The sequence below is a fragment of the Myotis yumanensis genome, unplaced genomic scaffold (genome assembly GCF_028538775.1).
Source record: "Myotis yumanensis isolate MYYU_CA2020_CCGP unplaced genomic scaffold, mMyoYum1.0.hap1 SCAF_13, whole genome shotgun sequence".
NCBI classification, from domain to species: domain Eukaryota; kingdom Metazoa; phylum Chordata; class Mammalia; order Chiroptera; family Vespertilionidae; genus Myotis; species Myotis yumanensis.
Genome location: NW_027223764.1, coordinates 21,985,282 through 21,999,161, shown reverse-complemented (window position 1 = coordinate 21,999,161; position 13,880 = coordinate 21,985,282).

Genomic DNA, 13,880 nt, shown 5'->3' with positions numbered 1-13,880 from the left:
GGGGGTAGAATAAAATAATTGGTTATTATTGCTGCATACCCAGGGTGGGGTGGGATGGGGTTGTTGGAGAACCAGAACTATTTTTAAAACATTAGATTTCAGTATGAATTCAAGTCACAACTGCTAGCTTTGGGAGGTGTGGGTGGGGGGAGTTATGTGGGTTTCGTTTTGTTTAACTTATTGATTAGTCAGTCTTTAAAGTAGGTCTTTTTTTTATATATATTACTGGACCATCATTAAATGTGTACTGTGAAGAGATTAATGATGTGTATAAAGGGCTTTACCAAAGTCCACTAAATAAACACTACTCAAATACAGACTGCAAACCAAATGTATGTTATAACATTAAATGCAAATGGCGAGTATGGTGCTAAAGTCTACACCAGTGGAGTTAAATGAGTGCTATGCACTTAATTTTAAAATAAAACTAGTTTTCAATAAAATGGTTTTGGTGTTTTGTTTTTTAAATGTAAATTTGATGTATACTTGCATCTTCATTGAACCATGTCATCATATAAGTCAGACTTGAAATCACGATTATACTTGCTAAGAGGCATCTAGATGTAGAATATAACTGTAGTGGTGGGAAGCATTTATCCATTCATTATGTTTTCCACACCGAGCATCAAAGCTCACAAAAGTATATTGAACGCAGTTTTGGGGCTTTTGAGCTTCCAGTTAGTTGTATGTTAGCAGTGTCTAATTAAACAATGTAAGCTTCAGAAAATTGAAATCTAATTCAAAGAAAATAGTCAAGAGTGTGAGAGGGAACAGGGTCAACAGTGAGTGATAATGGTCTGCTCACCTAAGTTTAAGTATTTGCTATTAATTCAACTTAAAACTTATATATAATTTGTTCTGAAGAGTAAAATTTTAACAGGTTTATGTGTGTGGGTTAGAAATTCACACTCCTAGAAAGCATTTTTTAAATTAGTCGTATGTATTGTTAGTTACTCTGTCACAGTGGCAGGGTTTAGCCACAGCCCTTAAGAGAATCAGTACACAATGATCTTTGAGGCTGAATTTAAGAAACAGAGCAATAAGCATTCCAAATCAGGGCAGGTAGCTTTGCTTTGAGGTGATTCTGAATCCCATGTGACATGTTTTTAATCATCAACAACTGTCCTTCTAAGTTCATGATAAAAGATTTACCTCCCTAGCCGTAAGCAGCTTATATTTAGCTTTATATGACTAGCACACTTGAAACTATTGGAATTGTATAGTCTAGAACTCAGTTTAATATTATCTTGATTTCAGGATCCCTAGCTTACAAAGTGGTAGTATCATTTTGCCTTCCCACAAGCATTGAGAGTTCCTGTTGCTCTACATCCTCACCAGCCTTTGGTGGTGTCAGTGTTCCAGATTTTGGCCAATAGATGTGTAGTGGTATCTCATTTTAAAAATCCCTTAGATTAAAAAAAAAAAAAAGTGGCCACGCAGGCATGGCTCATTGTTTTGAGCATCGACCTATGAACCAGGAGGGTTCAGTAAACAGGAAGGTCAGGGCACATTCCTGGGTTGTGGGCTCAACCCCTAATAGGGGGCGTGCATGAGGCAACCAATCAGTGATTCTCTCTCATTGATGTTTCTGTCTCTCACTTCTCTGAAAGCAATAAAAATATATCTTAAAAAAACGTGACAAGTACAGTCATTTGAAAGAAACCATCAAGACCAGACTCTGCCTTCCTATGGGAAAGATACTTGCTGCTACCCTACCCCACTGTGACTGTTGTGTGTATTTTTAAGACTATTTGTTTAGAGCAGTTTTAGGTTCACAGCAAAATTGAGAAGAAGGTAGAGATTTCTCAGGTACCTCCTGCCCCACCACATGCACAGCCTCCTCCATTTTCAGCATCCCCCAACAGGGTGGTACATTTGCTACAAATGATGCAGCTACATTCACTCATCATAATCACCCGAAGCCCATAGTTTACATTATGGTTCAGTCTTGGTGGTATACATTCTTTGGGTATTCATCATGGTTACATACAAGTATTTTAACTGCTAAAAACCCTCTATATATACCCTACCAATTCATCCTTCCCCATACTGTTCCCCAACCCTTGGCAAAACACTGCCTTTTCTAGAATGTCATACAGTTGGGATTATATAGTATATAGGCTTTCCAGATTTTTTTTCCACTTAGTAATGTGCATTTACTAGTAAGGTTCCTTTATGTCTTTTCATGGTGTGATAGCTCTTTTCATTGTCTGGATGGATCACAGTTTATTTATCAGTCATCTACTGAAGGTCATCTTGGTTGCCTCCAAGTTTCAGTGATTATGAAGAAAGCTGCTATAAACACTTGTGTGCAGGTTTTACTGTGGGCATAAGTTTTAGCTCCTTTGGGTAAATGCCAAGAATCACAGGGTTAGAGTATGTTTCGTTTTATAAAAAACTGCCAAACTCTTACGAAGTGGTAGTATCATTTTGCCTTTCCAACAAACTCTCGGCAACAAACACTGAGAGTTCCTATTGCTCTACTAGTACATCCTCACCAGCCTTTGCTGTTGTCAGTGTTCCAAATTTTGGCCAAATACTAGTAGATGTGTGGTGGTATGTCATCTTAATTTGCATTTCCCAAATGACAATTGATGTGGAGCAACTTTTCATATGCTTATTTTCTATCTGTATACCTTTGGTGGGTTGTGTGTTAAGATCTTTAGTTCATTTCAAAAATCAGGTTGTTTGTTTTCTTACTGATTTTTAAGAGTTTTTTGTATATTTTGGATAACAACCCTTTATTAAATGTGTCTTTTGTAAATATTTTCTCCCAGTTTGTGGCTTGTCTTATTCTCTTGACATTGTCTTTTGCAGAACAAAGTTTCTGATTTTAATGAAGTCCAGCTTATCAATCATTACTTATAGAAGGGAATTACAGATACTAAAAGTCTGACTAAATAGAGAATTGAGGGTATTATACAATCAGGGCATTACCAAGGTAACTATTGGAATAAAAATTAAACCTTTCTAATTATCAAAAGAAATACAGCAAACAAAGCAAGCAGTCTATGTAGTAGTAAAATATTTTTAAAAGGTATAAATACAGAAAGTTTAGCAAAATACTGTGACAGAACTAAGACCAAACATTACATCAAAAAATGTAAATGGACTAAACTCAAGCTATTAAGAGAAAAAGAATTTTAGACTAAATCACAAAGCAAAACTCAATTCTGTGTTATATAAAAGACCAACAAAAATAAAATGATTTACAAGAGTTGAAGATACACGGATGAGTAAAGAGATACTACTCAAACAAACAAAAAGCAACATTTTAAAACAGATAAGGCTGAATGCAGGCCCAAATGTATTAAACTAGACTAGAAAAATGGAGGGGGGATGCACACTATAATGTTAAAGGCTACAATCTATATACATAAGAAACCAGCAACTGGAATGCTGTAATGACTGGAACAACCAGTTGCTATGATGCCCACTGTGGCCAGTGAACTACCTGATGGTGGCGGGGCTGACTGGCCAACCTCCCTCGGCTCCTCCCCCCAGTAGGCCCTGCCCCTGATCGCCCCTCCCCATGGCCGGCCCTGCCCCTAATCAGCCCCTCACCCCCAATTGGGGACAGGGTCCACTGGCCAATCCCCCTCGACCCCTCCCCACAGCCTGTCCAGCCCTGATCAGGCCCTGATTGGGGTGGGCCAGCCAGCCAACCTCCCACCGTCTCCTCCTCCCAACAGTCCCGGCCCTGATCTGCCCCTATTGGGGCCTGGCTGGCCAGACCCCACCCGTTCACAAATTCGTGCACTGGGCCTCTAGTTTATGATAAAGATGAACAGTTATGAATATCTGTGGATCAAATAACCTTGCCACAATATTAAGTAAAAACTGTAGAGGATATAAGGAGAAATAAAAGAAAAACATGGGTAGTAAGAAACTAATTCATCTCAGTCTATGATGATCAAAAATTTAAAAATTAAGTAAAGATATAGAAAATCTTAACATTATGGAGATCTGATTGACATATATTGAGAAATTCTTAGAAGGGAAATGGTACAGATCTGGCATAACTAAAATGGACAAGATAACAAAGGACGTGACAGACAGAACCTGTCACCCATGTCAATAGCAATACTGTCACAGTCTTCTGAAAGTCCTCAGACAACTGGAATTGCTTTCGTTGGTTTACCCATCTAAATGCATAAGATCAGAACATACTGCTAGCTGCCAGCTAATCCTGCAGCTCACCCAAAGGAAACAATATCTGTTGCCAATCTGCAGAAGTATTCCCATTTTTGCCTTCATTAGATGAAAGTAATCCATTACTGGTTTTCCTTATGCACAAGTAAGTAGTGTACTAATACTAGTAACTAACTATACCTAAGTTTGCCTTGGTAATATTAAACTCGAGTGTGAACTTGCATATAACTTGACTCTGCATTAATCCATAAAGAAAACTGCAACCAATCCTCAAAACTAGAATAACTGTAGAAAACATACTCTCATGAAAATACAATTAATAAAACATATAGAACAGGACTCAAAAAACCCCAGACAATCCTTCAATCAAATAAGAAATCCAACCCAAAATTTGAGAGTATCTGTAGAATCACTATAATGAAAATTCTACACATCAGAAACTCAGGGATAAAACTAAAATAATGCTCAAAAGAAAATTGACATGCATTGAAAAAGTCTAAGAATGAACAAGTAAACCGAACAAAAACTGAAGGAAAAGAATAAGGTAAAAGCAGAAATTAATAAAAGATAAAAAAATACATGTATGCAATGCAGCTAGACAAAAGAAAATAGAGTTTAAAAGTTGCAAAGGAAGAGATGAAATTACCACTATTTGCAGATATAATTGTAAACCTGGAAACTCCACGATAATCAACTGAAAAACTATTACAGACAATAAGTGAATTCAGTAAAGTGGCTGGGTACATAATTAAAATAGCTTTTATATATACACAACTATCAGATTTAATAAAAGATATGCTCAATTATTGGTATAATGGCCACCAATAGAAGATAAAATGCCTAGCAATAAATATAAGAAATGTACAAGATCAATATGACCAAAAACTTTAAAATACTTCTGAGTTACACAAAAAAGTACTTGAGCAAAGCATACCATATTCTTGGATAGGAGGTATCAACATCATAAATATACTGATTCTCCTTAAATTAATTTATAAATTTACAATCAAGGTAATTTTTAAAAATAAATGAGCAAAAAAATAAAAATAAATGAGCAAGAATGATCAGGAAACACTGACCTCTGATATATTAAAAATATTATAAACCTGCAATAAATAAAACACTATGCTACTGGCATATGAGTTAACAGATAATTCAGTAAGACAGAATAGATTCCAAAAATAAACCTAAACGTGGAATTTAACATGCAATAATTATGGTATCTCTAATCAATGGAGGAAAATATGCATTGTCTAATAAATTAAGTTGGGAAGCTACCTGGAAAAATAAAATGGCTCCCCATCTTTAAAAATTTAATATTGAAAGAGAAATCATGGAAGAATTATTTCATAACTTCATAATAATTATTCATAACTTAGAAAAGGGAATAAGTTTTCTAAGTATGTAGAAGAAATCTAGAAGCAATAACATTTATGTAAATTTTTTTTCCTGTATGGCAAAAATCACCATAATCAAAGTTAAAAGATAATAAACAACATGGGTAAAGTAGTTGCAACTAATCTCCAGGCAAGGGCTAATTTTCCTAACATAAAGAGGGAATAATATAAATAGGCAGTTCCCAGAAACAAACAAACAAATAAATGTCTTGGAAAACAAAATGTTTAACCTCATTTTTAAGTTTGATAAGTGTTACGGTGGGGAGGCTTCATCCTACATTACTTATGGGCATTTTGGATTAATCAAATCCTATGAAGGGCAATTTGGTAATATGTATCAAAATTACAAATGCAAAAATATTTTGACCCAGAAATTCCACTTCTGGGAATGTATTCTACAGGTAGAGTTATATACATATGAAATGAGGTAGGCATAAATTATTTCACCATTGATTGAACAAAAGATTATAAACAACTTACATATTCATCAATAGAAGACTTCATTTTATTATTACAATGGCATTTAAAAGAACGAAGTATTTTTTTATACAAACTGATATGGACCATATTCAAGATGAATCAAAGAGTATAGAGCAGTGATAGCGAACCTATGACACGTGAGTCAGAGGTGACACGCAAACTCATTTTTTTGGTTGATTTTTATTTGTTAAATGACATTTAAATATATAAAATAAATATCAAAAATATAAATCTTTGTTTTACTATGGTTGCAAATATCAAAACATTTCTATATGTGACACGGCACCAGAGTTAAGTTAGGGTTTTTCAAAATGCTGACACGCCGAGCTCAAAAGGTTCGCCATCACTGGAGAGTATGCTGCTATTACACCAATGCTTACAGGATCACATGAATTATCTTTTTCTTTAATGTTCATTGCTTTTCTTTTTTCTTGTTGGTCAACATGTAAAACAAAATGGCACAACTTATACTTTCCTTTTGGTATCATATATATATCCCAAAATTCACGCAAGAAGTAGTTTTGATAGGAAACATAGGTTTATAATTAAAAATTGTAATTTTTTTATTGATTCATAAAGTATACAGTATAGGGTTATGTATGGAATAGCATATCGGGTAAATGGCCTCCACGGCTTTGCTGGCACATACGCACTCTTTTGTTATTGCCTGAGCAGCCGCATTTTCGAAGAAGAATGGTCAGATGATGCCTCCAGCCCAAAATCCGCACCAAACAGTGAGTGACACGTGGATGCATTTGTTTCTCAACAGTCACTCGTGGATTTTCTGAACCCCAAATGCGACAATTTTGTCGATTAACCAAGCCATCAAGATGAAAATGAGCCTCATCAAAATTCAGCCACATTTATGCAAAACGGTCATGGAAAATTTCAACAAAAGAGTGCGAGCAGTGTGAGCAGTGGCTCCAGCGCCTGCTACGGGTGTGAGCGGGCCTGGCACTGACAGTGGGTATGAACAGCGGCTAATAATAAAATGTTTATTAGCATTTTCTTAAATTCTGAATGCAGTTGAGCATCTTTGGATAAGTTTATTGGTTACTTATAATAATTCTTCTATGAAATTCCTGTTGAGTTCTTTGCCAATTTCTGGGTTGTTCTGTTTTAAAAAGCATTCAATGTAATCAGGAATTAGCCTTTTTTACCTATTGCAAATATTTTTACCAGTTAAATTTTTCTTTTATCTTTGCTCATGGTACTGGGGGTGCATCTTCCTACCCAAGAATAAGGATACCTTTCCATTCACTGAAATCTGTGATGACCCTTAGTACAATATTAAAGTTTTATTCATGTAGATCCTACACATTTCTTATGTTTACTAATGTAAATCTTACCTTTTAGAAAAATTATCACAATTGTGAATGAAATTTCTTTTTCCACTAATTTTTATCTAGTTATTGTTTGAATGATTTATATTTACAATACTTTTTCCAGATGTTTTTAATTACAGTAAGATTACATGAATGCATGTTTGCGTTTGTAAAAGTTCAGATGAATTAAAATTACTTAGACTAAAAAAAAGCTATTCATTTAAAATTTTTAGCTTTACAACCATCCAGAATTTATTTAATTCTTTTTACTTTTCTTAAAATTCAGTTGATTTCTTTGGGTTTTCATTTATACAATCATGTTAATAGCAAAATGATAATTTTGCCTCCTTTCCAAAATATATAGTTCTTATTTCATTTTCTATTTCATTTTATTGGCTATGTTATCCAAAATTAAGTAATATAATGGTGTGCTGGTTGACATATTAATCTTGTGCAGGAATAGCAATAATGGTACAGAAGGTATTTAAAATATATGTTATGACATATAAGGCATACTAAAACTTTTAAAAATAATATATTGAATATATGTACATAGATGCATGTATATGTATATATATGCCCTTAATGCTTAACTTTAGATTTATTTTGTAGGCAAACACTGTTTTTTTATTGGAGACTGAGAAAAGATAAGTTGATGCTACATTTTATGAAGATGAGTCTAATTAGTATCAGGAGGGATACTTAATAATTTGGAATTTTCTGTTTGCAGACTATGTGGGGATGAAATCCTAATGGGGATTACAGATGTGCTCATTGAATATGAAAACAAAAGAAATACTAAAGATAATCCTGATGAAGCCTGCAGGACTGGACACCATCCAGCCTTTCTCCTATTGATGACTTGAGTCTCTTCAGAGAACATTAAGTGGTTGGTCATCACCTGTGGAACAGTGGAGGGAGGTGGGTCTCTGTGTGGATTGTGGTAGGAATTTTCAAGGGTGAGGCTTGGCAAGAGCTGCTGCTTTTTGGGATCCAAATAGTGCCCCACTCCCTAGCATCTGGTAGGTGCCTACGATAACTGTACTGTATTTGGGCCGAGTATCAGAATACTTGCTCCTATTTGGAGTACCTATGCATTTCTTTATCAGAGCAAGAGGATTTGGACATAAGGCCTAACAATATTGCTCAGGAACCAAAGATCTGGATTATTGTCCCAGGAGTGTTTTTTCAAGACATTTTCTCTTGCATGAAAGCAACTAAGATATAATGTAAGAACCAAACACTTGCATAAAGATTCATATAATTTCTGCAGTATCTTTTTCTCTAAAGGTCATCTAGTAGGCATAAAGGAGAGTGGAAGTTATGACCAGAAGACAAGAGGTGTTACAAGAGAGATGTGCCTTGAAGTCCAAATGTTCCCAAGTACAGTTCATGAAAAGGGACATGATCTTATATTAATATATGCATTTAGAGTTCATAGAGCTCCTCATGGTGTTAATTTCATCTGAGAAAGTTCATGAAGTATAAAGGGAAAGTATTAACTCATGTTTTAAATAAAAACTGAAGCTCAAAGATTTTGATTGTTTAAAGTCACACAGCTACTTAGTGGCAGAGATGAGAGTAAAACCCAGATATGTCACCTATTGTGCATCTATGAATTTGACAATCTTTATATTGGCTGCAATCTGAAGAGAGAAGAAAGGATAAAATTGTTTATGTTTTTCAATGTTGTCCTAGTTGTAGAATCTTAATGTTGAAACATTAGAAGTCATCCAGCCCAATCTTCTAATCCAGAAATAGCAAATGATGAACTCTCACATCTCAAGCAGGCAGATGTGACTGAGCTTAGTGTCTCGTTTAATTCCAGAGCCTATTCTAGAGCTCAGAGAATATGGATAGAGCGGTGGATAAGAAGTGTATGGCCCAGACTGCATTAACTACCCTAACATCCTTGCCTTCATTCTGCTTCAGTAACAGAGCCCAAGTTTTCAACTGGGCACATGGTCACACATATAAATGACTTTCTCAGCCTCCCTTTCAATTAAGTATATCATGTGACTAAGTTTCAGCCAATAAAATGTAAATGGAAGCATTGTTTGAGACTTCCCGAAAGTCTCCTTTAAAAGGGAGGGAGAGAAATATGCCCAAGGCCATACAACCTGGTAAATAGTGGAGCTGAGATTTCCACTGTACCCTAAGGGCTTGGTGAAATCTGGTGAACATCTAGAGTGGAGTTTGGCAAGCTTAGACCTGCAGCTAAGAATACTTTTTTCCTTTTTTAACAGTTGAAAACAAATCTAAAGAAGAATATTTTTGTGACAGTTTCAGAGTCCATAAAGTAAATTTCATTGAAACAACCATAGTGATTAATTTATATCTTATCAGGGGCTGCTTTTACAATGACAGAGTTGACGAGTTAGTTGTGACAAAGTTTCTATGGCCTACAAAGAACAAAATATTATCTGGCTTTTAACACAAACTGTTACTGACCCCTGACCTGGAAAAAGGGAAGGGATGTGGTGCAAGTAGGATGTGTGACTGGGTAGGGATAGTGTAACTCTGGTGGCCATTCTAGAAGTTCAAGTGGGCCAGGGGATATTTGCTTAGCAAATATCAGTTGCTTACAAATATTTATTCACTTCACAAAAGCAGGACCAATAAGCACATACAAAGATCCTCGGCATTAGTAGCCATCAAAGAAGTGTAAATTAAAACCACAATGAGATACCACTACTTGCCTACTAGAATGGCTACATAGTGTTGGTGAGAATATGGAGCAGTAAGAACTCTAAAACATTGCTGGTGGAAGTGTAAAATAGTACAACCACTCTGGGAAAAGTTTGGCAGTTTCTTATAAAGTTAAGCATCCACTTACTGTATGACCCAAGTCATTCCACTCCGAAGTATTTACCCAAGAGAAATGAAAACATATGTCTGAACAAAGGCCAGCCAAAACACTGGGAACAACCCAAATGTTCCTCCATGTATCCTCCATAGGTGAGTGGATAGACAAACTATGGTGTATACATACAGTGGAATAGTACTAAGCAGTAAAAATGAACAAACCACTGATATATAAACAACATGAATTTGAAACATGATGCTGAATGAAAGAAGCCAGACCCAAAAGAGAACACACTGCATAATTCTTTGTTTGAAATTCTAGGAAAGACAAGTTTATTCCAGGGTGTTAAATCCTCATCTCATGGGAGTTACTCTCAATGGTTTCTTGGGCTAGGGACTTGAGTGTGGGGAGGGCTGAGTGGAAGGGACACAAGGAAACCTTATAGGGTTTTTATATCTTGACTATGATGATGGTTACACTAGGTGTGTATCTATTTGCCTAAATTTATTGAATGTATACATATTATTGTATATAAATTATAACTTAATAAATTTGAATTTTTAAAAAATATATTTTCATTGATTTCAGAGTGGAAGGGAGAGGGAGAGAGTGATAAAAACAGCAATGATGAGAGAGAATCATTGATTGGCTGCCTCCTGCATGCTCCATACTGGGGATCAAGTCCACAACCTCGGTATTTACCCTGACCAGGAGTTGAACTGTGACCTCCCGGTTCATAGATCAACACTCAACCACTGAGCCATGCCTGCTGGGCAATAAATTTGAATTTTTAAAAAAGGGACCTACTTCTTCAAGACTCAATAATGGGGAGGGCACGATGCTGAGTATGGCTGTGAATTCATGCAGCCATAAGAAATCTCCATAGGACAGGAAAAAGGATAAAAATATTGCCTGCTCGACAGATTTTTTCTGAGCCTAAAAGGAAGAAGTCTCAAACAAAGTCCTTTTTGTAGGCTCCTTGCAATGGGGCCTGTCTAGTTGAGCCATGGAAGCCCCAAATTGTATCCTGTACCAGAGTTATCAAGCTCCTACAAGTGAGGCTTTTAGTACTTGGACCTCTGGAATTTCTTTAAATTGAATAAAAAGTACTTGTGTCCTCTTCTTTAATTACTCTGAAGGCACAAATCAGCAAGCTGCCCACATTGAGTCTTCACCTACCTTAGCTAACATTTCCTTTAAATGTTTCTGTTGGATATAAAATGACCAAGACTGCGAAAGTACACATTTACCAGCACTAAAATGAAGTCAGTTGGTTTGATATAAGTTCCTGTGGAAAACTTGATTTACTAAGGTAACTGGACCTAATAAATTGGAAATCATGTCATTGCTGGCAATTAAGTAACCTCAACTAAATCAAAATGGACATCCTTTCTCATAAAAACAAACAAAGACACTAGATTCTTGGAAGTAAAAGAGCAACATTTCAGTCAATCTGAGACTTAGGGACAAAATTCAATAAAATCGGCATCTGATTCCCCTTTAGGGTAAAACTTGGACAATGGGGAAGGTTGTGCCCTGGCTGCTGAAGGTATGCAGAGATGGAGGCAGACTGGTCTTATTTGGGGATGGCCAGATGGAACAGATAGTGCCTGAGGAACATCAGAAAAGCTTCTCTGAGGCTCCTCCCACAGGAAGCCTGAAATAACACCTGGAGATAGAGATTGTGAAGGCAGCCCAGAAAGGATTTAGGTTAACAGACTGATCTCTATTTGCAACCCTTTCCAGAGTAAAGTCCACTTTATTTTGCCTCTCATTGAGTTAGAATTTAAATTTTTTTAAAGATACCAGTTTCAACTATCTCCAAGATAAATCTCTGAGAAAAATTGCAATAGAATATGATGACTGTAGTCCTAAGACAATTAGATAAATAGGAAAACACCTTCAAAGAAAAGTACTTGGAATAATGGGAAACAATAGAGAAATCTATGTCTGATCTGGGTTCTTTGAATTACCAGGATAAAGGCTGGGACTCTGATCAGTTGTGGGAAAGAGAAAGGGGACTTAATGTAAGGCCCCTCAGCAGAACCGCATAACTGCAGAAGAGAATGAGATCTATACAGGTATAAAGGAATGTATTCAGACTAGAATTCAACTGAATGAGGGTTTCAGGTCCTGGGATCCATCTTCAAAAGAAGCCAACAAAGAATGAAGAATTAGCCCTAGCCGGTAGCTCAGTGGTTAGAGCGCCAGCCCACGGCCTGAAGTGTCTCAGGTTTGATTCCAGTCAAGGGTGCATGCCTCAGTTGCAGGCTCAATCCCTAGCCCTGGTTGGGGCACGTGTGGGAGACAACCAATGGATCTCTCTCTCACACACATTGATGTTTCTCTCTGTCTCTTCTCCCCCCTTTCACTCTCTCTAAAATAATCAATGAAAATTTATCTTCATTGAGGATTAACAACAACAAAAAAAGAAAGAAAAAAGAAGAAGAAGAAGAATTACTTCATAAACAGAAGAGCTTATGAAGACCCCTGGCCATAAGAAACAGTGCCAGAGCAGGAACCTCAAAAGTGGTGTCAAAGATAATTTCAAAGGAGAAAGTGTAAAGCTTGTAAGATGCCAAATAAATGTGCAGAATGCTGCAAATTATGGAAGAAGTGTACCCATTGAGAGCACAGGCTTCAATTTACAAAGTGAATCAAAACTGGGTTCTAACCCATAGTCATTATTTATCAGCTATCTAACTTGGGGAAAAATTACTTAATCTCTTTGAGCTTTGATTTCTTTTTCTGTAAAGGGGGAACAATATTTATCATACAAGCTTGTTACGAGGATTAAATGTGTTGATGCAGAAAAAGCACCTAGCTTTGTGCTTAATACCTTAAATGCTCAATAAATAGTATCTATTAGCATTAATAACAACTAGCATCTTATAGGCTGGGAAGGGAGCAATGCTGTACCACTATCATGAAGAAATATTAATGCTATCATGGATGCTATTTACCTGGAGAATGATGAAAAAAATCATATTAGGAATTAATGAGAATTGGCATTTGGGTTCATTAGTGCCTTCATTACTTACCTGTCTTTTGATCATTAATTTTACTTCATTCAACAAATATTTTTCTAGTGCCTTTTATGTATCAGGCAATGTGTCAGCCACTGGTTGCATGTAAGCTGCACACTTGATGCAAGTAGTAGAAGGTCCGTATTTTGAGAACCATTGCTATAGAGATTAAATAGACTTTATTAACTACCCCCAAATCTCAATCTCTTCTCATGGACAACTGGTTTTTATTTTTAAATATATCTTATTGATTTTTTACAGAGAGGAAGGGAGAGGGATAGAGAGTTAGAAACATCGATGAGAGAGAAACATCGATCAGCTGCCTCCTGCACGCCCCCTACTGGGGATGTGCCCACACCCAACGTACATGCCCTTGACTCGAATCGAACCTGGGACCCTTGAGTCTGCAGGCCGACGCTCTATCCAGTGAGCAAAACCGGTTAGGGCAACAACTGGTTTTTAAATAGTGTGTTAATCTCTTTTGAGGTTGGAGGTATTCAATGATTTCATTTACAGTGATAGTCTCCCCCTATATTGTTTTTACACCTGATTTATCAGGAACTCCACTATTCATTCTCTCCAGCCTCACTCCCATTTTTCATGTTTTTCTATGTTACCTAGAAGAAAATTAATTTATTTCATCAACTCTGAACAGCTGAAATTTCTTCTATTAATAGCCAATTTACCCAGGTTT